The sequence below is a fragment of the Formica exsecta genome, unplaced genomic scaffold (genome assembly GCF_003651465.1).
Source record: "Formica exsecta isolate Colony F162 unplaced genomic scaffold, ASM365146v1 scaffold228, whole genome shotgun sequence".
NCBI lineage: Eukaryota > Metazoa > Arthropoda > Insecta > Hymenoptera > Formicidae > Formica > Formica exsecta.
In genome coordinates, this window is record NW_021849573.1 from 581,755 (window position 1) to 607,657 (window position 25,903).

Sequence of the window (25,903 nt, forward strand, 5' to 3'; positions counted from 1 at the left end):
TTCGACATTATACGGCGAATGACACACTGTATACACGTATAAGCGTACGGTATACAGGCACTACCATCTATACACATACATATAGTGATTGCGCGGCACGGAACGGCGCGCCGGGTTTCTGTTAGCGGTGGGTTATGTTCACCTGCCTCGGCGGTCGGGCCCCGAGCGACCGACGCAGGGCCCCGTAACCGGCTCGGCAGCATGTCACCCTCTTGCGCGGGTGACTCTATGCCTGGTTCCCCTTTTACTTCGCAGTCTCGTCACGCCGGACCCTCTCTCCCTCCCGTACCTTCCACCGATCGGAGGCGCGCGGCCTTAGGGCACGTTCACAGTGCCCGGTGACGGCTGACTCTCATCCCGCGATTCTCACGTAATTCCACGCGTGGTTATCGACTGATAAGGGAAATACCTGAATGCAGGTATCTGAACTCTCCGATCGATCTCTTCTCTTTTTCATTTGTCTTCGACGAATGAAAATCGAATAAATGAGCGACCTAACCGATAGCAACTTTTTATGAATAGACTTTATCACTATAACACATCCCGTAAGATTAATATCCGAGATACGTTATAATAAGCTTATTGATCAATTATACTAGCGCCTGATGAATAGATAACGAGATAATATCGATAAAAATGTGTCGATAATTTAGAATCATTTTTATAGTTGCTCATTCTGTTTTAATTTGTCTAATTATAGGCAAGTTTTATAAGAATGAAATATATATTGTGAATAATGCAAAGTGTGAATTAAATACGTCATAAATCGTTCAATTAAACATCAAAGCGCTTCTAAATTCCGTAATACCAACGTATTCCGCAAGGTTATCATTTTATAGACTTTTAATCATGCGTATTTAACGCGCACGCTTATTCCTGCTTTACCAGTTTCACAGAATTCTTACGCAAATATCTGCGCCTCACAAGTCGCGATAAAATATACCGCAAAGTTGACTAGTGCGCGGCCTAGAAAACCATTAGCTAGAATAGCTTTCGTCATCGATACTGATTTATGCGCACTGGACCCCATGATTTGCCTCTTATAATTGCTATATAATTGCTATATAATTGCGCGACATAGGCGAGCATGTACGACCGCGTACAAAAAATAAATATAGATTTCACGACATATATGCAAAGGTAAAAATAAGAAATCAATACGGAAGATTTTAAATAAATGATAAAGTTTAATTTTTATGCTCACAGAAATTGCGACAAATTTACACAAGTTGTCTTGTATAACTTTACGCGTGTCTAATATATCAATTTGCGCGTACAAAACAGTTATGGTAGAATTCTGTAATGAATATTTCATTATGCGAGAGAAGAATGTATATTAAAGCAAAATATTAAAACCGCCGCGCGGTGACACGAGTTATTAATGTGGGTACAACATACCCCACAGTATTACGGAGCTCACGAAGCGTAAAAAAATCACACGCGTCTTCTTTTTCGCCCGGTAAAACTCCGCGGCACTCCACTTCGTGCGCTTTTTATGTCAACTTGAACGATCGTGAGTAATCCTACGAGCCTACGCGGGCCATTTACGCTGAAACATCGTCCGACGTGTTAAATCTGGTAACCATCGCGGAGCGAACGATTTGCGTACGGAAACAACAGACAATGGAAATCGACGCTCAAGGAAAAAGCGCACGTGGAAAACCTGAAATAAATATCGCGCAGGAGAGTGTCATAAAGAGAAAGAAAAAGGGACGACAGGCCATTTCGTAGCATCGAGGAACGGCGAAGAGAGACCCATGACCCCACCTCGTCGTCGTGGCACATCCAATGCACGACCGACGAAGAGGGAAAAGTATTTTCGGCTAGGCCGTCCCTTCTCAACGCGCCGCGTCCAGGAAAAGAAAGAGAGAGAGAGAGAGAAATCCCATAAGCGGAACTCTCGCGGAGAGTGGTCCCGAAGAACAGAAAGGTGGGCATATAGAGAGCAGGTTCTCACGCGAGGTGAAAGAAACAGACGAGAAGGGGAAGATGGCGGCCGCCAAAGTCGCGCTCTAACCGGTTGGTCCTTCTCTCTAGATTCCTCTAAGCTCACGACGGTGCTTCGACATTGTAAATCCAGTTTGAACCGAGTGAATTCATTTCCTTTTTTACAATTTTTACGTCGTTATCACGCAATCGCTATTTTCGGGTTGAAAATAAACACGCGCGGTTTATACGGAAAGCTTCATGACTTGTTCATGAAGCTTGTCATGTTTCAATCTAAAGGATTTTGTGCAGTGTTTTATCTATCTAGGATTTCAAGATTAAACGAGTCATCATGTGTCAACGAGCATATTTGCGATTTGGCCGGATTGCGATTGCTCGCACAATGCGGACGGAAATGTCGCTCGTATATCTATTATACGTACAATTTTGCGTGCCGCATTATTTTTGCAAGGATTTTGCAATGCATTTTCGTTCACGTTATGCACTTTGCCGGCGGGACGATAAATCTGTCACGGCTGTAAACCGGTATCCCAAAATTTATCGACGTTATCACTCGAATGTAATGCTGAAATTGTGCTGCGTCTACTAAACTGAATATACTCGCGCGTTTATACCCGCAAATACAGCGGCCTTTAGATTTCCAAAATCTTCGCGTTGGTCGGGCCATCCGTGGGCTTGGCCCACTGCCTCTCGTCCTGTGCGAGAATTCTTAATCCCACAAATACCCCGTAAGCGCTGCATCGTCACGGACCGGGTAAAGCCGCTTGCAAAAGCTTTCCTTGCTTTGAGAGCGTAACAAAAACCTCGCACAAGAATGAAAACGCGAGAGATATGAACGCAACGAAAACGCGAATTTGAGAAAGAGGAAGAAGGAGAAATGAAAGAGAGAGAAAGAGAGAGAGAGAGAAATAGAAAGAAGAGATCAGTCTGTAAGCTTGCGGTACTTACAGGCGTTGCAGTAGTGGTCCCATTGTGCCATAACGACACAAGTCCCTTCCCTCCCCACTGCTTTCCGGGAACTTTTCCCCATTCCCCTTTATAGTCCCGATGCAGTCTACGATGCTCCTGTTCACACATACACATGCGACACTGACACCGACGGCATCAAGAGACACTAATGTCGATGCCACTGTTAGGCCGATCGGCTGCAAATTTGCGTGCAAAATTCCATTCATTCGCACCAAAGGAATTTCGTGCAGCTCAAGCGGACGGCGTTGAAGAGAGACACCGATCTACCGATGATCGGGGAAACTCTAAAAGCCAAGAGCCTTGCCGAGCAGCCATAATGCACTGCGGAGGTACAGAAAGGAATAGGTCAGCAGGAGTCTTCAGCACGCTGACCACTCCCTTTAGGTACCTCTCGCTCATCCAACGCACAATCACGCTCGCTTTACACCTACACCGCTGGCTCGTTTACTCCCACCTATCCCTCTCGTTCACCTGCATGCGCTTTTTCCCTATTTTTAATGCCGATAACGGAATACATATTGCCGTTCGTAAACCGCACGTTTAAACATATGCTTACAATTAATGATCAAATTAATATAATAATAATAATAATAACTAAAAACTATTTTATTTATCTCCTCGTATATTTCTGTTCGTATGCGTCTATTGATTTATTGAATCTACTACTTAAATTTTATATTTCATACAAATTTTACAATTCAAAATTCTATTTTTTACAAATTTTTTTAATTAACATATTTCCTAGCATGTCAAATCTTTTCACAGATAATATAAATATAACAAGTATTAAAATATCAAATTATTTACTTTTGATATATCTTAAATATACAATAAAGTGTATGCTTTAATTTAGAAATCTGCATTATAAATAATATTCGAAAATTGTATACATGTAAAAGATCTATAAATCAATAGACGCAGAGAATATAAATGCGAGGATAGAATAGCTTTTAATTATTATTACTACATTAATTTAATTATTGATCAGTGCATTCGTGCGTGATTTTATGTGAATTATCAGTTGCATCGTACTTTAATGCGATTGTGATTACGGTTGAATTCATTGTTCTCGACTCGACTCCCCGTTACCCTATGTGATATTCCTCTGCGAATACTTACGCAATTAGTCGTTAAAAACATACTTTTTTTATTTGGAAAGTGATGTAATTTATATGTCCAAAGCTATTAAGAACACTTGAGTGTTCAAACGTATTTATTAACATCTAATCAGTAAAGAAACGAGTTGCGTAAAATGAAATAGAAATGTTTGATCTACACACAGATTACGTTTCGATATCGTATTTTAATTTAATACTACTTTGGCGTTAATGGATACACTAATAGAATTTATACAGATTTTAAAACATTGGATTATATAAATAAGAGTTGCTAAAATAAACTTATACATTCCAAAAGTACTTTCATAATAAAATCTGATACATATTTTATCATCATTTCTTTCTTTCCTTTGTAATAATATTAAAATTTTATTTGGTCTATAATTAAAGAAAAAGAAAGTGTTATAATATCAAATTTTAATATCTTAAAGAAATAAAAAGAGAATAATTTTTCCTTGAATATGGCAGTTGTTTAAAGTATCGTTATATTTCTTTAAAGATGTTAAATGTTAAAAGAACACAGTTGCGCCATAATATGTATTTCGAAGAAAAACGAGAAATAAAAGACGAAGATAGCAAAACCAGTTTCATTTCTTAAATACTTAATTAAGCTGATTCGAAATAGGCATATGTAAAACTGAATGACACAAGCGAAGCAAGCTAGTTGCTACGAGAAGAGCGACATTAATACACGTATGCGTGCACATGTGCGTATGTGGGATATATATAGGCTGCAAACTGTGTATTTTACCTCTGAATACGCACATTTCGATTTATCGTTAACAGCTCTATCGCGTACGTTGTCTTCAAACCAGTTTCTCCTTTTATCATGGTCACCGCGAGTAATACGCAACCGAGTAGCGGAGTAATTATTGTACCGCCGCGGCGGTACTTATTTGTAGAACGGTTCAAACTTTTCCTCTATATGCTACGCACAAGAACTTACTTTTTAAAATTGCAGATTTCCATAAATAGTAACATTTGTAAAGTATTTAAAATATTCTAGATTAACCGATTCATCTTTTATTTACGGATACTTTTATCAATTTAGAGTCAATTTTCTTCCGAACAAAAATATCGAGAGATTTAGATTCACATAAGTTACTTTTAAGCAAATAAAAAATTGTTGTAAAAAGCTTTTCGGAAAGTAATCATTAAAACTGTAAGCAGATAGTAAAATCTTATTTTTTCATTTAATTTCTCAAATCAGTTTTGCTATTGTTTGATATATTTACAATTTAAAAATTAATTAAACAGATATATAACAAGAAAATAAGAAACTCATGACAAATGTATGTGTGATGATTATTTTTATCTAAGGGAAAATCGATTCCAGATCACAGAATATATAGATAAAAAATATGTTATTTAGAATATTCTATATATAAAATATTTTAATTGTTTACATATAATTATGTATCATAAAAAATATATATATTTTCTCTCTCTCTCTCTCTCCCTCTTTCTTCCTTTCTCTTTTAATAAGTATATTTAATAATTATATTCGCGAGTATCGATTGCAATCATATTGTACATATTTTTATAGAATATGTTAAATCGAAATAATTGAAATAATATTTATAATATCATATATATGTTTTGCTAGTTCAAAACTCGAAGTTATATATATGTACATATTACATATACCACGCATATATTTTAATATACTAATCAAAAACTTATATATACCAAGACTATATATGCATTGCATTTGATTCATAATTCATGATTCTCTCTCTCACAGTAATATATCACTATGCGATCTAATAATTAGCAGACTGTTTCCAAGCAATTGTAGATGCAATACAACATTAATGTACACTAAATGATTAACAGTACAAGATGATATTGCAAATACATAAATGCAATAAACCGATATATATGTATACAAAATTATATTTTGATCTTTATAAATTTGCGTTACTAAAATGTGACAATCAATAATTTTGTAATTTTGCATAATTAAATAAATATGATAAAAATATTATACTCAATTGTACAGAAATGTCAGTAGCATTAGATAATAAAATCTCAGAAATTTCCAATAAATTATGTATTTATAAGAAGCTTATATATTATTCTTTACGATACAAGCGGGATTAAAATCTGATTGTAATATCCAATTAATTGCAAAGCTATCACTAGTATTAATATTATATTTTTTTATCGAGACAGAATGATATCTATCATATGATTTTGCAAACGTTGCAAACCGAAGAAGCGAATAATTATATACAGCGATGCTCAAGGCACAGGTGTTTCAGGCTTCTCATGTTAATCAGACACTACGCGCTCCGTTCGTGCACGCGCGAGCGCGCACGTGTATGTATTTGTGTATAGTGATACATAGCAAAAACATGCAAAATAAGTTTCCACGCGCGCACACACATGTATCTCGCAGTATTTCACGCATCAGAAGTACTAAAACGTATACGCGCGCTACGTAATTCTTTTCCCGTTGTCGGATTTCTGCTCCCAGGATTCCGATGAAATAATCATAATTAGGCGCCGCGTGGCGTTACTTAATTCGACTTTTAAAATAGATATCGCATTAAGTGTGCAAGATTATAATGAGTTTTAAACATGTTAGTGCACCTTGAGTTTATTATCGCGATAGCTCTTTCCTTTTAATCAGAAACTTTTTAAAAGCTATCTACTTGTTCTCATTTTACGAATGCATAATAACAAACCTATATGAATTTTATAGATATTAAATTTCATATTATTATATTATATTGTTATGTATTATTATCTCTCCAAATATATCATTCATCGGATTAACGAAAAATTGTTTACATCAGTACCAGATTAATGGTGAGGCAATTCGTGCGTTAAGAAACGATTCGACAATCTTGATGTATCTAGGAACTGTTGGCGATACCTTAAGTATATTCCACGGTGTATCGCGTAATCTCTGTGTGCCATCGCAACAACCCAGCTTAAACTAGGCACCGTGTAGCCGATGTCCGGTACGGCGTACGGACCTGTCTCTCTTTTCCTCTCTTTTGCCTGCTAAGGGAGTGACATCATCAGCCACCTATGTCCACCTCGCACCCATCCGGCAGTCCGCGCACGTACTTTCGGCCAAAAGAAACATTAAAACAAAAATATTGTCCGTCTGGAGTTGAACTTATAAATCAAGGGCCACCAGCAACGACTAATGACACAATCATCATTCTACATGGTCATCGTTTTGCGTTGCAAGCGAAGATTTCTTTATACTGTTGTTTTCAAAGACGTATTTTTACACACTAAATATAAACAACCGAATTGTCATTATTATAATTTGCTTTCTGACTCATAAAATATATATTGTATTGTTCATCCAAATATATATTTATTAATAAGATAAAGCATATCCATTTTCAATAATATTTTAATAAGATACCCCCCTCCCCCTCTCCCTATAACTCAATAATTAAAGAAAATTTCAAATAAAAAATCTACTAAGTAAAAGAGAGGAAGAAAGAAAAAATACGAGGTTAAGCTTTAATACAAATAGATATTTTAAATTGTTTTGCATATAAGAGAAGTTGTTTATAATTATTTTGATGAGAACTTATTTTTGATTTGAGATAAAAAACTGTAGTTATCTATCTTGAACTAATGGTGTATCTTTATCATACATATAAAATTTGTCGAAACTAATATACTGATTTTCTTCAGCAATAAAAATTTATAAGAACATTAAAAGTTTTTTTATTTGAGGTAAATGACTCCAAAGGAGAAGCTTATTCTAAGAATTATTAATTTTTTTTCATTATTAAATAATATTCTTTTATGCTTAAAGATATCACACACGCACACACATTTTATGTATATTTCATTAAATATATAATAAGAAAATAATGTCAATATTCGCGAAATAATGTCGAATTCAGATTGCAAATTAAATTAAAAGTTTATAGATAATATACTATATTTCTTGTGATTCCAATAACACCGGCGGAAGCCAGAAACTCGCATCGCTCTGGGGCCAGCGGCCTTCGCAAAAAGGGCGAAGCATTGCCGTTAGACTCATTTCATTTTCGTGACATTTTTTATTACTATTCTAATTTACGGGGCGGTCGTGAATAAGGTCATTTTTGTACGGCACACCAGGTAGAAAATAAATTGTACAGGTGACGCAATTGCCCTCTTTTAACCTTGCTCCAGAAATATATCTACACCCTCAAACTGTACGGTATACCTTTGTATACGCCCGTCACGCTTCTTTAATTAGACAAGATTCTGAAAATATTTTATACTTCGAAAAGCGAAGATTTAAATATTTTTTTGTTGTAAGGTCATCCTTTATAATGTGATAATCTTTCTGCCATTCTAAATAATAGCAGTGCAAATTTATAGCCTAAAGAGATAAGCATTACTTATTAGTGAATACTTGACTCGTTGTTCTGAATCATTTGAGCATTATATGTGTCTTTACGGTATCTTTAAAGCTACAAATTTACATGGTTTTTGTTGCAATCAATAATAGACACTCTGATTAAAGAGTACATAAATTTTCCGCTTTATCTAAAAGCCAAAAAAGATATATATTTACTGTATTTCACAACTTTCACGGGAATCACGCGTGTGCCGCTATCCGACGGTATAGCTCTTATGAAATTCTATATAAGACTCTCTTTCTGTTCTGCTAAATTCAAAATGTCAAAGAATCCAAATTAATTATTTATATTATCCATATTAATTATATTTTTCTTAATTTATCGCCATGATAATAATCTAAAGAAGAGAGAGAAAAGACTTCTTATTTAAATTTTTGATCAATTCATTAATATATTATATATCGTATTTTCAATCTAATATTGCGTGAATGGCATAAATATGTTTAAAATCAAATAAATACAAATATATTGCAACTTTCAATATTATATGTGATATAAGATATCTATTCACTATATACACAGAAAAAAAATGCTGTTGCTTCAATTAATGATAATTTTATTAGACCAAATATCTGGATAGTTGTTTTAATAATCCAGATATTTGGTCTAATAAAAATATCATTGAATGAACTATGTATGTCTGTGGCAGCCGGTGACGTAGACTTTAATTGAAGCAACAGCATTTTTTTTCCGTGTACAAATAATTCAGTAATCAGCATTTGGTTAGAAACAAAATGAAAAATTCAAGAAATCAGGAAATCAGTGTTTCCTATATATAATTAAAAAATATCGGTCAAAATATTGTAATTTCCTCAAGTTACTAATAAAATATTCCTTTTATAATTGCGTGTGCGCGCGAATTAACTCAATATTGTAAGATATATAAAAGAGCTAAATATTTTTTTCTATAAAGCATCAAGAGAAGCTGTATAGTATACGACATATGTTTGTTATAATTACTCTCATTGTAGGACTAGCTGATATAACAATTTTAGATGTTTCACATTATGAAATAATGATAAGAATATCTCAATATTATTGCGCTGAAAAGTATAATATCGTTTAAGAAATTTAAGAGCAAAAAAATATTCTTATCATTATTTGATAAGAATATCTTTTTGCCCTCAAACTTTCAAACAATATTATACACTTCGGCACATTAATCAATCCCTCTGAATAGAACAGCTTAATAAAAAAAAATAAAAAAAGAAATAAAAAAATAAAAAAGCGAGACATTCGTCGATTCATAGCGACTTCCGCTCGACTACGAATTACAGATAAGAAACTCGGCCATGCGCCGTTCTTTTTTCCGAGGATGATTCAAGACCTGGCGGGCTCTTTTATCATCCAAGGTTTGTTAAGTTTCGGGCGACACTTATCTTCAGGCCGCGGGCACTCGGCCGGCACTTTGGGGGTTGCGAAACCGAGAAAGGGCAATCGCGGACCACGAGTAGAGACACGACAAAAGGGGGTTTCTTCGGCCGAAGAGGAAGGGTCGCTAAGGTGTCGCGGAGTTAGAAGAGGGATGGAAGACCCGGGAGGCGGGCAAGAACGGCAAGAGGGCAAGAGGCATCGGATGACATCGCGACGCCCGAGGCTCCCTGAGCAAGTTCTCGAAAGTGTCGGCTAAACTGATATGAGAAATGGTCGCTTCGTGCTGCCCGTAGGGGATGAAGGAACCCGGCTATACCTATTCGTTATACGGTCGGGAAACGCTCGAGCGCCTCGAGTGTTCGTAAACCCCTTCATCCGATACAAGGACAAGCGATCCGCGACTTTACATACTTCTACCGATACCAGAAAAAATCGCCGTCTAGTGAATTCCGAATATATGTTCGAATTATTGCAAATGTTTTCATCGAATATTAGAAAATATGTCGCGCGTTATCCATATATTAGTGTCACAAATATTTTATTTTTATATGTATTTTTATAATGTACGTAGTTTGAAGAAATTAATTATATTGAGCAATATTTCGGATACAAAAAAAGTATCTCCCCTTCATCTAATAATAATATAAACAATTTGACGATAATATAACCAAAAGATGAGGCTGGCAAAAGAGGGAAAAATTACTAGCGTTAAGATTTAGTTTCTGATATATTCACAGCAAAATCAATTTTTCAGATAATTTTACCTTTAAAAAATTACAATTTTATAATAATTCTACATGATATTTCAAAGATTTCTTATAAATATCTTATCTATTTAAACTTTATTTCATGTATATTATATTGCGTCTGCAAGTACACACGTATACGCACAATTCAGAGAAAGATAAAGAGAGAAAGAGAGAAAGAGAGAGAGAGAGAGAGAGAAAGAGAGAGAAAAAGAGATTAGATTCAGTCTACAAAAAATTTAAATGATACAAAAACGAAATAAATACTTTATTTGGAAGTAGTAAAATATTAAAAAAAAAAAAGATATTCACGAAATATATTTTTCTATGATATTATTAACGGCATGTGTGTGATTATATGTGCTACGTTATATATCTTGTTCACAGGTTCCTCAACGTCGTGCTATTCAACATAAATGTTTAACGTTTAACATATCTAACCGAACGTAAGCTTGATATCTTTCTGTAACGGAGTATTGCGCATAGATAGGCTTGAGGGTACGCTCGGTAAGAGGAAGATGACGCACGAGAAAGTCTAAAGGGTTGTGTTGGTGGGGGGCAAAGGAACGCTTATCACCGCCTGCAGCCGCGCCGACCGTCGGATCCTTATTTATGACCTCCGTCAGGCGTAGCTACGGTATATACACTACCTATTTTACCCTCAGGTTCCACGATACTAAACTCACTTTATTTTTGGACAGAGATACCTCTTTTCCCTCTCTGGGAAAATCGAAAACGCCTACTAAGTGTAGTAGGTGGAGAGAAAGAAAAAGAGAAAGAGAGAGAGAGAGAGAGAGAGAGAGAGAGAGAAAGAGAAAATGTTGAGAAGATCAAAATAACTATTAAAAATGACGATTGCCATTTCCAATAAGTTATTTTGATCCTTACATTCTTAACTCTTCCTCTCACAAGGTAAACTAAACTTTTAGCAGATAAAAAATTTTTTTTTGAATATTCTATTCTTTTACAATGTATACAGCAATTTAAATGAAATGATTTAGATGCATTGGCACAGATTATATAGAAGGGAATGAACTGGTAAACTTGATTTAATGATTAGTGACAATTTTGGCACGCGTCCTTAATTGTTAGTAATTTATTACGTGTAAATAGATGCTTCTTTAAATATCATTCTTTCAAATTTTCGTTTTTAATAATAGTTTATATATTTATGATGCTATTTATTTATTTATTCCGCGTTATAATATGTTATAAAAAAATATCACTATCTACATTCTTTCATTAATATATTGCAATTGATACCATGTACGCATTATCAAAGATCGTCGTTCAATATCATACGTCGTTCAATTCATGCGTCTAACAAAGCATATCAAATAACATGACAAATCGTAGCATATATTGTAACATCTATAAATACATGCCCAAAATAGAGAGAGAGAGAGAGAGAGAGAGAGAGAGAGAAAGAGAGAGAGAGAGAGAGGGGGGAGGGGACAGATTAATACATATATTAATAAATAAATTTCGAAACATACTCGCACATATGAGAATAAAGTATTATATAGCCTCGCGATACATCTGCCAAAATACACGATATATAAACATCTCATATATGTCACAAAAACGAGTGTTTATATAATAGAATAATCAGTGAAACGGCACACAACATATATCTATAGACAACAGCTGTTTCATTTAGTATATCGCGACACAATCTAACTTCAAATTAACCAAAGCAATCTAGAGATATAACAAGAAAGTTATCTCGTTATAGCAGCTCTAACTGACGGAGCATGTGCACTGCTAGACATTTTGGCGGGAGAACGATCCGAGTTCATTGCTTTGACAGCTTTACCTTTTGACATAATTTCTTGCCCGAGCGTATTAAACGAATGTATTAAACGAGTCGCGTATAGGAAACGACGCATTTACGTGCCGTGACACTGCCGTGTTAATTACAACTGACGAGACTTACCGATAGCGGCCGATGCGGGATCAACGGTAGCGAAGTCGTCTTTGCGGAAGGTTAGTCCGCGCACGTTCCTTGCAACTCATGATAGCGCCTGATTCTCGCCCGTCCTCTCAAATTAGTCGTTCCATCCGCTTACCTCGATTACCGAGACGCCTGGTCCGCGACGCGTATCTTAGCCTTTCCTCGCTTACGAAGCCTCGCTGCTTTTTATCGCGCGGACGTGCGTTCAGGACTGCGAGCGAAGCCCTCGGATCGCCGCCAAAAACTGATCTCGCGGCCAACTTTACGCCGTTGATTACGTGCTGCCGAGTCTTCGCCCCGATAGATTTGTCCGATCGTAACTCCAGCGAACGGAAGGACGGGAACGTCCTTGCACGGGATTGCCGCGTGTGTCGCGATAGGCCTCGTCCACCTCCTCGCGCGGAGATCTCGCGGAGGTTTCGCCTTCTCGACGCCGACTCTGAGATACTCGGGGACGCTCTTTCACCGGCCAAAGCAAACTTGTTGGATGGCAATACGTGAGTTAAATGTTCACCGCGGATGGTTTACGGCCCGATAGTCCCCACCTCGTGCCGCCACGCGGCGCTGCCTTCGTTCTCTCTCTCTCTCTCTCTTTCTCTCTCTGCCTCGCTCCTCGTGTGTTTTCATCCCACTACTGTTGGCTAGAGAGCTCTCTCGTTCTCCCTCGCTCGCTATCTCTCATTCTATCTCCCTTTCTCTCTCTCTCTCGTATTCGTGTCGTCTCTTCCGCGTGCACGTTACTCTCGTCGTTGTGTCTTGCTTCGTCCCACGAGCTCCTAACTCTCCTCTCCGCGGCTATCCTGCGGCCAGCGCAAAGGCGGGGAGTTCGGACCGTACGAGCGAGAGCGTATTTAGAGAAAGGGAGAGCGCCGGCTCTTTAGAAGGAGACGGTGACATCACGGGACATGCGAAATGAACAGAGACGAACGATCCACGCACACGCGGGTGATCGACTACACACGTATAGGAGCCGGATTTATATGCAAGGGCGTTGTTAATGGCGGGAGGGAGTAGTACGGCGTAGAAGGGTGTAGACTCACTCTTGCTGCCTCTTTCCCGCTTCGCTCAGGCCTCTCTATCCGCGCCTCACTTCTCTCGCTTCCGCTTACATTCTGTGAATCGTTCCTTCTCCTCCTACCTCCACCCTTCAAATGTTGCTTTCCCTTCGCAATATATAGCCGTCCTCGTTTCTCGCGAACGGTATTTTCATCCCTCTTCGATATCGTTCTTGCCCTCTCTAAGGATAAGTGCGATGTCTCCGTCGTGCGCGCGCGTTTTCCCCCTCTTTACTTTCCCATCTCTTGATCGTCTCTCCCGCGCTTTCTCCTTCTCTCTCTCTCTCTCTCTCTCGCTCCCTTCGCCGCTGATTTCGTACACTCACAAGGATGGCCACGATGACGTAACGTGACACGTGACTATCGTTTAGCCAATAGCGGATGGCTAGGTTCAAATCTGGCGGGCAGTGAAGAGAGATCCCACCTAGCGCTTCACCTTCAGGGCTGGTTATCATCGAATGTACATGCAGGATTGAGCCATTACCTGGTGCTTGGCGTTATAGGTATAATTATATAGCGTCGCGATATACATCGAGTAATGGTGATTTGTGGCCGTTCCCCCGCACATATACATACTCAATTCTCTCCGTGGCCACGTGGTAGACACGCTACATATTGTAGGTACGTACATTGACTGCTACTATACATTTTCAGCCAAAATATCGAAGCGTGTATATATATATATATAATATGTATGTATGTATGTATGTATACTTGGCACAATATCTTGAAATATATATATGTTTTGTTTTTATAAAAATATTTTAAATTCGCCCTTTTGATTATGAATATATTTATTGCGTTTATATATAAAGTATCTTTTTTATAATTCTCGTTAAAATATAGTCTACTTTCAATTATAATATGCTCAAGGATACATAACGGATAGGTTATAATAATGTATAACAGAGAGAAAAAAAGAAAATATATGATGAAACTGTGTAGCGAACCATATTTTGCATAGTAAAAGAAAGCTACTGATGTAGAGTCCAAAGAATGCCATGAATCAGTAAACGTGATGTCTACTGAAACCTCATTCGACGCAGCTTGAATAATTTAGAAAAGTCAATTCGCACGACGTCCCATTAATTTGAATTCGCGCGAGAATAAACTCTGCGCTGCGAAATTGCGTTTCGCCATGCGGCCAATTCCGCTTCTGGCGAAATTTAAATCGAGCCCACCTAAACTCGGCACCGAATTTAGAGCTGGAAGTACCCGGTGAACCATGCGCGCGTTGCAGTCATCCCCTACCGCCCTCTCTCCTTCCCCCGGCCGCCCGACTCATACATCATCCGATATTTATTTGTCGCTCTTCCTGAAGAATTTAAAGCGTGTGGAAGCTCCTACTTTTTTCGTCCTACAGCGACAGCAATGAACAGTTTTGGAGAAGATACCGTTATTATGGCGTATGACGCAACGAATGGTATCGCGGGCGACAAGTTCGATATATTGAACAATAAATAATGTCGAGACGTAAAATCGATGAATTGGAACCCCGGACTCCTTTGCTTCGCCTGTTTGTTTTGCTGGACAATATTAAATCCGCGAGTCGCGTATAAATACATAAAATAAATAAAACAGTACATTTGTTAAAAAAAGAACATGAATCTGACAGCTAAGATATATCCTAGAGATTATACTGTGCCTTGCTAGATAGTATAAAGAATGTATTTATATAACAAGCAGGCTTTACATACTGGTAAAAATTTTGTGGCTGATATATTATTAAAAAGTTGATTCAATCATTTATAATGTCAAGAACTTTTATAAATCTTTTATAAATCTTTCCACAACTGTCAGATCGTTAAAAAATATTATGCTAACAATACTAATTTATTAATATTATTAATATTATTAATAATATTAATTTATAATTGATTTTTTACAGTGAGATAAAGATAATTGTTTTCTTGTTATAGGCAAAATGTAATTAATGCAAAAGTTACATGATCCACGTCAGAGATGTTTCTGAGAGTTAAGATAGAGCTGGGAAATTCGAGTACGCGTTCGCCGTTTGACGGAATGTTATTGCGGCCATAATCGCAGGCGCCAACAGGTGCGAGCCCGGACAAGCCTATACGTGAGTGTATGTGTGTGAGCTTGCAGTACTACGATTGTGAGTATACCTATATTATCGCCATAGGGCAATAAAGACCCCATCCCTATAATCTGTGGCGGAAACAATAACTAAACAGGCAGGCAAGCCAGCCAGCCAACCGGCACTGATCCAGTACAAGTCGTTCATAATGCTAATGGCTACAGGACTGTCAATATTTTGACACTTTACCTCCGCGGATGATCGCTTAACTCTTTCCATGCCGTATTTTTGCCTTCTGTTACAAGTAGTTGTTTGCGATTCAATTCGTAACATATTCTTAGTTTCGCATGAAGTTTAAGGAAAATATGACATTTATATATGCTAACAAAAAATCAAAATTATACTAGCATCTAGAAAATGCTGTTGCAAATGTTTTTTTTATAAGAGTAACTTGTCGAAAAAAGTCTATTTTTTATAATATATTTCTAGTTGTAAAAATAACAGTTAGTTAGCTATATAAATTAGCAGTGAAATAACAAAATGTTTGATTTATTTACGCTTTATATTCTGCGTTCTCGCTGTAACCCTACCCCGCGGCACGTGCATACACATCTCATCACGCATGTCCGCACACATGCAAATCTATTTAATCATGTATGTATATATATATATATATATATATGTATATATATAGAACGGCACTACGTATACCATATTAGTTTCTATGGTTACAGCTCGCGTATATTTGCATCTTACGTATGCGTTCATAGATACGTTACCGAATATTTGCTCATGAATAGACGCGTATCAAAATCTTGTAACTTTAATATTAACATATTTATATAATATTTATACCGAACCTAGTATAATATCTAATTTTTGGTCTGAGATCCCCTCTATACATTAAATATATGAAAAAGAAACTCCGATGAAGATATTCGGTCTCCTCTAGATTGCATTCGTATATATTTGTGAAAAATATTTGGCGTATATAAAAGAATACATACGGAATCGTATATCTAAATGCATATATATGTATATACTATGAAAGATATATATTTACTGCATGAGAGATTTCCAACATATCTCCCACCTCGATCTACTTTCTTATCAGAGGGAAATTGTCCTGCCCGCTATGGTAGTATCCCGGCTCCCTCCCTAGCTGAGAAAGAGAGAGAGAGAGGGGGAGGAAGAGAGAGAGAGAGAGAGAAGAAAAAGAGGGTTGAAGGGAGGCAGCGGGAAAGAACGCTGACGAGAAGAGGGAGGATGTTCACTCCTCTAAGGAGCAGTCGTACATTACTGCTCACGAAAAAAGACCATCCACAGGACGTTTAATTTCCAAAGCCCTTCCGCCAGCTCCATTCACCGCGTCTCTGAATCCACGAGCATGGCATGAATTCCGTCATTCAGAGCCCAACTTCTTTTTCTCTCCCTCTCTTTCTATCTCGCCACTCTCTGTACCATTTCAGACTTACGATTGCGAGGCACGACGACGAAAAGCGCCGTCGTGTGCAATCTTCTCTATGATATCACCTCTGACCCTCTGACGTATAGAATTGCAGGGGTAAAGAGGGTTCATCCCCATACGGCAAAGTCGCGGATCCTTTCTCACGTATAATTATAAAAACATGATGAGATATTTCGATAACGTTTAATGCATAGTGAAATGTGTACGGAGAACTCTTTTATGTATAAATATCATTTTGCTTCTGTTTAAATTTTAAATACGCTTTTGCCGGCAAATGAAATATATTGTATTTTTTTTTAAACATTATCGCGTTACAAATATTCTGTCGCTAAAAATATGTCTCTATATTATTGACAATATGCATTATTAAGAATGCAAATTTCCAAATAACTTGCGAAATAGATAACATCTTTAAGCGCACTTTCTTTAGGGCCTTATCGTGCATAAAAAAAAAGATAATTATTCCCTTCGCGCAGTCAATTATGTACTTAAAATAACGGAAAGCATTAATATCCTTTAAGAGTTTGCGGTAACATATGCATACAAAAAATAATTAATTTTTTGGTTGTAATATAATAAATATGAAATTTATGGATATATTTTGAAAATGGTATATTACGACATATATCCTCGCGTTACAATCTTGGAGTTAGATATCAGCTGAAAACCGCTAAAACATATTTACTTTCCGCGCGATTAAATGCCGCGATTTTTATCGCGAGCAATCATGCGAGTTTTGAAAATCGTCGGGTTAACCTAACGGCGCTATAAAATCTGGATTCTGGCGGCACGCGCGCACTCACCCCCGCTCGCCATCCCGCTCTATGGAGTAACCCTCCGCGAGTCTCCACACCACGATAACCTAGCGACACTTCTTCCGCTACGTATATCCTCATTTGTCCCGCCGTGTTTTACAACTCGACTCTCGCTTCGCGACCGCTAAATGTGACGGATGCTTAGACTCGCAACCTACTATAAATCATGGATGCTCGCAGTCTCTATTCGTGCGTAGTTTTACACGAGCAGCTCGTTATTTGACGAAATGCATCGAATTATGCAATAACTGCGCTTCCTCACTTCAGAGATCTTTCTCGAAAATAATTGGATATCTTGTACGATTTTTTCAACCGCAAATATACGACGAAAATATAGAATTACGATAACTGTACTACAATCTCATAATGTCACAAGCAAATTAAAAAGACATAACGTAATTTTGTTTCATGCAGAAAATATCTTTCAATAGTACGCTATCGTCTCAACATGCATGCCATATTTTTTCATGAAACAAATAATTTATATTAATTTTAATATCTTCGATAGAACTGTTTAAATCATAATTCATTTTTTTTCAACGAATATTAAAAACCAATGTTATCATAAAAAAATTAATCATTCTTTTGCGATAATTTTTATAGAGGGCGGGAAGAAATGAGGTTTTAAGTGGCTCGAAGCGACCGGGGGGAGAAAGGGTGTTTCTCGAAACTGTCTCATGTTTACAATGGGAAACAAAGTTTACGCGGTCGGAATTAATCTTCGAGCAGAGCGTCCGTGGGGTCTCCAAACGGCGTCAGGATCAGCAAGATCCCTAATGAATCTAGGCAAAGGACCCTCGAGAGCGGGATCTTGACTTTTGAGAGGGCGCAAGCAACTTCGGTTCAGATGTTGGTCTCGTGGTAGCCAAGACTTGGTTTCGAGTTTCTAGCAAACCAAGGTATACCTACCTTCCATGTTCCGTGAAGTTTCAAATGCTCGCATTTACCCATGTATCCAACTGTACGGAAGAGGCAGGATTCTCTACCGTATTCGCGAACTGATACGCTTTTCATGCTTTTCATGCACTCATTCTCTCTCTCTTCTCCGTTAGGTTTTTAATCTTTTTTCTTATCATCAACACATTACCATTAGTCAACAAGTATAGCTCTGTATATTTAGCTTTGAACAATTAATCTTGTACAAATTTTAAGTGATACAACCGACGAATGTTAGATCCTGATTAGTATATACTTCGAGATTGATTTTGATTGAGAAAATGTACGGATAATTATATTCACAAGTTTCGATTTATAGAGAGAATGTTAATTGACAATGCTTCCGCATACGCTTTATCGTCCGTATTCAATGTAATTATAGTCATACTTGTTGACCACGTCCATTTTCACCATGATGGTTACGAGTTGGTTGCATTACGGTTGACCGAACGATTTGATGTTGTAACCGCAAATGCAACCGCAGACCGATGTTAATATCGACTTGGTTTTGTAGTTGCCAGTTGTCTGCGCAATTAGTCAAGCTTTTTTAAATATAGCGGCTTTCTTTATCTTTTCAAAAATACACATATTATTTCGTTAAACTTAACAATATGTCATGTCAATGCGAAACTACGAGACTAGACTTCTTCTGTTTTAAACGCTTTACAGTAAATAATGTTAAAATCTGTAGTATGTTCAAAGAAACTCAGAAGCCGATCATGATGTCACTTGTAAATAAATAAGGCTACATCACGGATGACAAAGTGCGCGGGTGGCGATCAAACGCACGAGAGATTGTTTCTCGCGCATAAATAAATGGTGGCGGAGCATGGAATTATCGGTTCCGAGCTGCCACCGCCAACATCGTAGGCAGATAGCATATTCCATGGCCTCGGTCGCGCGAGGGTCTTCATCTTTCCCTCCTCTCGCCGCCTACTCGCGAAGACATGCTCGGGAAGGTGCGTCGAAGTAACGAGGGGAGCGAAGATGGGTTAGAGACAGAGAAAGAGTATAAAGTGTTCTTTGGACACGCTGGGCACGGCGCATACGCAACCATGGTATCAGGTATAGCGCAGTGGCAAGCCAGCGTGTTGGCGATAAATCATGGGTTACCACATTGTAGCCCAGTAAATCATCGGACGCGGGGAACGCGAGAGCTTCCCAGCGTGAAATGAAACGAATTCATCTCTGTCATCCCCCACTACAACCGCTCCCATCCGCCTCTCTTTCCACTCTCCCTCTCTCCCCCGCGCTCCCACTGTCGCTCTTTCTTCCGCTTCCTCTCCCATCCCAGCTCACCCTTCTCTGCACCTCATCTAGTACCATCCCTCAATTCGTCCCCGCCATACCTCTCCTCGCGCGTCCGCGTGTTTTCTATCCTCCGCACGCAACTGGCTAGGGTAGATAGTTATATATAATATTTGGTCCCACCCACACTTATACGCACACCCTCCATTTACAGTTTTTTTTTTCAAGAGGCTCGTCAGGAATTTTTCGCGCAAACGAATTTTTCTCGGTCGAGACACGTGACGATTCCCGTGACCATTATCTTTGTACCGATGACATTTTTGAGCTGAATTTTTCTAACTTATATATCTCAAAACATAAAGTAATATTTTATAATATAAATAATAATATAATGTAAGAAACGCTTACAAAATTAAATGGTTTAATTATCGCAAAAAGTCTCACACGGTATAAAAGAGAGTGACATTTAAGTATTTGAAACCACCTGTGTATATCTGACCACGTCACATATACACACACAGAAAAGTGAACACAATTTATTTTTCACGCATAAAAATAATTTTTTTCCTTGTTTTTAATGAAATTCATATAGTTAAAAAATATATAATCTTATTTCCGTTCAACAATGAACTTTTAATTTTGTATTGGAACGCCTTTAAAGCAAATCTTGAAACTTCTCCCTCTCTCTCTCTCTCTCTTTCTTTCTCTCGCTTTTTCTACGTGATGTTAAGTCGTGGCGTTGCGAATAGGCGCCCCCTTACCGAGGTTCACGTCGGCACCGCAATATTTATCGTAATTTGATACAAGCGGACCACGAACAAAAAATTGCTGCTAGCTGGTGGAGAGGGAGGTCAGAAAGATGAGGTAAGGGTGGGACGAGAGGTGGTAGACCCATACATTGCGAGCAACTCAGACGCAGCCGCGCCTCCGCCTTTCTCAACCCCCTGGCAACCCCTATCGCTCCGATACCGTTTATTTCTCCTACCGCCCCTTGTGTATTCGAACTTTTCACTTCCCTTTTCGTCTGTATTATAGTTCTTTTCGATACGATCATCGATCATTGAATGTAAATAATGATATTTATTTTTCACCAACCACATCTTTTCTATACTATATATTTTCAACTATATGTATAATTTAATTTTTATATTTTTGGCGCAGTAATATTTTTCAGTGATATTTTATTAATATTAACATCAAAATATTGCTGAGATATTATTATATAATATATTAAAATTATATAGAAGAGATAAAAATTAAATTAAAGTTAGATAAAGTGAAAGAAAACATAAAAGTATATATAGAAAAGATGGCCGACGAAAAATAAACGTAACATAATCCTTCGCGGTCAGGTATGAAGAAACTCGTTTCTACCCGTCGAATAGGTCTTAATTAAGATCAGGTAGATTCTGGAACGCGCGCGCGCGCATACCTCCTATTTATCATTCCCAATTAAGCTTTAATCTGATATGATAAATAATGCCGTTATGAGACGACAGTCTTTGATTTATTTAACCGATGAGCTTGAGATTGTGCGCGTATTGTATAATGATCAAGAATCAATAAGCTTTCAATGTATGAACAATGTAGTGCTCTGTTTATCCGTTATAAAAAAATTACATTTCGGTGATACATTCTTCACGTTGCGCGTTTAAACTTTCCTCTTCACTTCAAGCGCAATAAGGCATCCCCGAGGAAAAACGACAAATTCATGCACGAATAAGCATCGTGCTCGCAATAAACGCACGACTGCAATTAATCCGGCGAAGGTCGTTGGTACGGCTAGCAAGAATGCAAGGAACTAGTGCACTAATTAGGAGTTACCTCCATTTGTTCTTTTATTTAATCAGTGCCGTGGGTGGTGAGCGTCAGTTGGGTGGATGCTGCAGAGTAGATGGCGGAACAAGAAGGGGCGAGAAAGAGAGGGACGGTGGGGAGGGAAGAGGTTTCTCGCGTTGCGGTGGCAGACTATTACGGGACTCCCACATAAATTGGATTGTCGCTCGCTCCAAATGTATGTAGCGATAAATCCAGCCGGCGAAAATAATGGCGACTCATTTTGTAAATGGCGTAAAACTTAAAATTGTGCCGTCTCGACGGTGCGTTTTATGGACGCGATGACAGTACCGCTATTACGATTGGTATCGCATCTAACAGCCATTGATCAATATATATATATATAGGCTTAAAGATAAGATAAACGAAAAGATATTTGCTATCAGTTGAGACTTTATTCTGCACAAAAAAATTTTGTATTATTTTGCGATTTAATATCCATTAAATCGATAAGCTAATAATAAATATATATTAGACATATTTTAGAGATTGTTAAAAAGAGCATTACTATTCTTTTCAAAATTTTATTTCGGTATTTTATCTGTTTATATATATTAATATAACTGATAGAATTTAATATTTTTGAATATTTTCTTAATATTCTAATCCATACAAGAGACAACGTGTAATTTAAAAATTCATTTACTACAGTGCAATTGACTTATCAATCTGTCTACCTTTGACGCGCACAAAACTCGTAACTTTGGCATCGGCCATCTACCAGTGACAAGAACCGAACCTAGGACTACCCTTATAGTCGACTTCATTGAACGCGGCGCTCGTTTATCTCCGAGCGTGTATATCATCCCCTCCTCTCGACTCGCCAATGTGCCAACCCTGTTTTCGGTTTCGCCTTCTTTACCCCCCACTAGATCCGACGCACACGTTCAATGGTTCAATAGGGAGGAACTGTAAACCTAAATACTTTGTCTTCATTTACAATGTTCAACGTTGACTCTCATTGTTTTCGTTCGTATCGTTATCGAGAATTTTTACTTAAAACTCAACGATCTTATTTATGCATTCTACATTAATTTATCTACATATTTAAAAAGTAACAAAAATATATTTTTCTATATATGTAGACAATCTATACTTGTCTGTCGTGCTCTCAAGTTGAGAGAAGTGAGTGAAGAAAAGAATGCTAAAATCGATAGCACGATAAGATTCGTCACGGGCGTAAGAAGCTGAATTCTCGGGGTGCTATCTCAAATACATAGGAAATCTAATTTTCAAATACCAAGGGATACCTTCCAGATCTAAAGAGACACGCGTGCATTCTCCCGCGTATTATTTATAATATATACGCAGATGAAATGGATGTCCCCTCCTTCTCCGAGCATGTCAGGCACGCACTTTCAAGTCGTGCATATACACTTTGCGAGCTATGCTTATTATTTCCTTTCCTTCTAAATGGGAGGAAATTTTCATATGCGAAACGTGTCGATGGGCAGACAACATCAAAGTGTCAGTGCGTATGAAATGCGTAAGAGATATATAGTAGATAATCCTTCTTAAAATAATTAGTAAGAGAAAAGGCATTCTATCATTAAACGTTATATTAATAAAAAAGTATTTTTTAAATGATATATTTAATGTTTCCCATTTACGATTCAAAATTAATCATTTAATATTTTATCAATATATTAATAAAGATGAAAATAGGCGTTGAATATTTTTTTTATACGCATTCGCGGAAATTTAGATTTAACAGATAATAAAGTCGCGTATATTTGGGCACGTAAAGTGGCGGGATAAACCAATAGAAGGCCAATGATTGGAGTAAAGCTGCGCCAACCGGCGCTTTCAAGCGGATCTCGTTTCACGCCTCGATTCTGTCACGAAGCGAGCAAGGAGTTTCGGTACCACATTCTCGCCGAAGGGATAACTAGAAAACTTCTTTTCCGCCTCAACTGCCTCCTCTCATCCGACACACACACATACCTAACTCAGTGCTACCACCTTCTTAACAACATCCACGCCCTGCGCACCCGCGTCCCTGCCTTCTTTATACCCTCCTCCCTCTTTTTTATCCTTTGTAACAGTTGTGCACTCGTAGAGTATCTTCGCGCTGCAGGGACGTGTTCACCCAAATGCGCTGTTAAAATTTTGGACACAATCTTACCATTTGTCTTGTGGGACCTGAGAATAAATCTTTGGCGGCTCAGGCGGGCTGAGAAAAACGCCTTACCCTACGTTACTCACGTGAGCTGGTAAATATATATATATATATATATATATATATATATATATGTGTGTGTGTGTGCATGTGTGTGAGAGAGAGAAAGTCCATGTTGCACGCGAAGGTCGTTAAGATAGCTTGCAGGCCGAGATATTGCGTTACTTTTTCCAAACTCGATAAAAGCTATTGTCGACGGCGGCGGCTTTGAAACCGGCGAGATTGCTGCAACGATGACTCCAGCCAAATGACACTTTTATCGAATTTCTTCGCGTCCCGTGGACATGCGAACACGTCTCGGACCGCATGTTGCGCGGACAACGATGAATTATGAAAGAGAGGAAGAGAGAGAAAGAGAGAAGAGAGGGACAGCTTCGTATTCAACAATGCATTATTGCATCCCTAAGCTGGGTTTTTGGGCCTCTCTATATATATAAGCGCGCGTGTGTTTGTGTGAACGTGTATGTACATATATATGTGTGCAACGATACCCTCAGGGTTTCCACCTTCTTATTCTTCTTTTTCTTCATTTTGCCACCCTTACGGACACTGGCAAGCACGCCGAACAACCCCTGGAGCTTTACCGACCGATGTTCCATCAATAAATCATAATATTCGTATTAACATTCTTCGCACTTCTTTCGTGCTACGATGTTCTAACCCCTCCTTCTCTTTCCCGTCACCAGAATGGATAACTTGTATGACGCATTGAAACAGCAAAAAATTTCCGATAGAATAAAGGGGACAATTTATATCGCGTTAGTGCACATATAATGAGAATAATTATTTTTAATAATTATTTTTATTATAATTATAGTGAATTATGTTGTATTTGCGTACGTCGATATCATTACGTGAAAAAAAAAAAATATATGTGTTGTGTGTGTGAGAAAGAGACAGATCGTATATATTTGCAAAAAATTTTTCGCAAAAACTCTTTCGCAAACTACATCTTTTCAAAAAATCAGAAGATATTTGGCATATGATATGTTAGAATTCACACCGTGTAATTCAGCTTTTGCTACGATCAATGCACTGGCTGCGTGAAACGGAAGAGAAATGAATGACAATGATATCGTATATCAAGTACCGACAGTGGGGCGTGGAGATGCGATGAGGAACGAAATTCACGCTTGTATGCATGTGAATTTATGAACGCGAAGCATTATTAGAGTTTGTTCGCCGCCTCTAAAAGTGCAATCATAACCGCAATATATTCTCCTACAATATATTCTCTTACTATATATTGAGAAAGAATAATTTTATTCAGTAATGTAACTAAAAGTGATAAATGTGTAAAATGCTTAAATGAGACAAATGTTTTCTTTTCTCTTTAAATTAAATTGGATTATTATATCATTTCTCTTGTATTGATATCTTTTTTATTCGCCATAAAATGAATAGCATGATATATCCGACAAAGGAATACCGAAGGCGGATGCATGCACATTTTAGAGTACTACTTCATATAACGATAACTCAGAAACGCGACGTCGTCGTTCGCCGCGTACGCTTTGCCCTATCCGTGAAGAGCTCCGGCGTAAAATATGTGTCTGGTGTCTTATTCTTCACCCGGTCGGTTTCTCTCGAAGGCAACAAGAGAATCGAGAAATGGAAGGAAATAAGACAAGGAGGAAAGAGAAAGCATTCGAGAAGGTTTGAACGAGGATGGTCTTTCCACAATTCTTCCGAATCCTCATCACTGCCTCTCCGTTGCCTTCCGCTACGCCGTTGCCTACATTCACCATTTCCACAATTCTGCACAAAGTTATTATTATTGTGGTCCCGTGGATGGTTGCGGAATACGCTGGCTGTCACATTAGCGGTTCAAG

General features: G+C 37.9%; 1 protein-coding gene across 2 annotated transcripts in view; it reads right to left on the reverse strand.

Annotated features, from left to right (window-relative positions):
- Positions 1–25,903, reverse strand: part of LOC115235610 (homeotic protein antennapedia) — a 122,474-nt gene that overhangs the window by 88,515 nt on the left and 8,056 nt on the right. The window contains exon 1 of one of the 2 annotated variants that reach the window (XM_029807508.1): positions 12,479–12,999. The exons of the other annotated variant lie outside the window; for it this stretch is intronic. The gene's annotated coding sequence lies outside the window, so the exon portion shown is untranslated. Of the gene's footprint in view, positions 1–12,478; positions 13,000–25,903 lie in introns of those variants that run through there. 2 annotated transcript variants of the gene reach the window in all.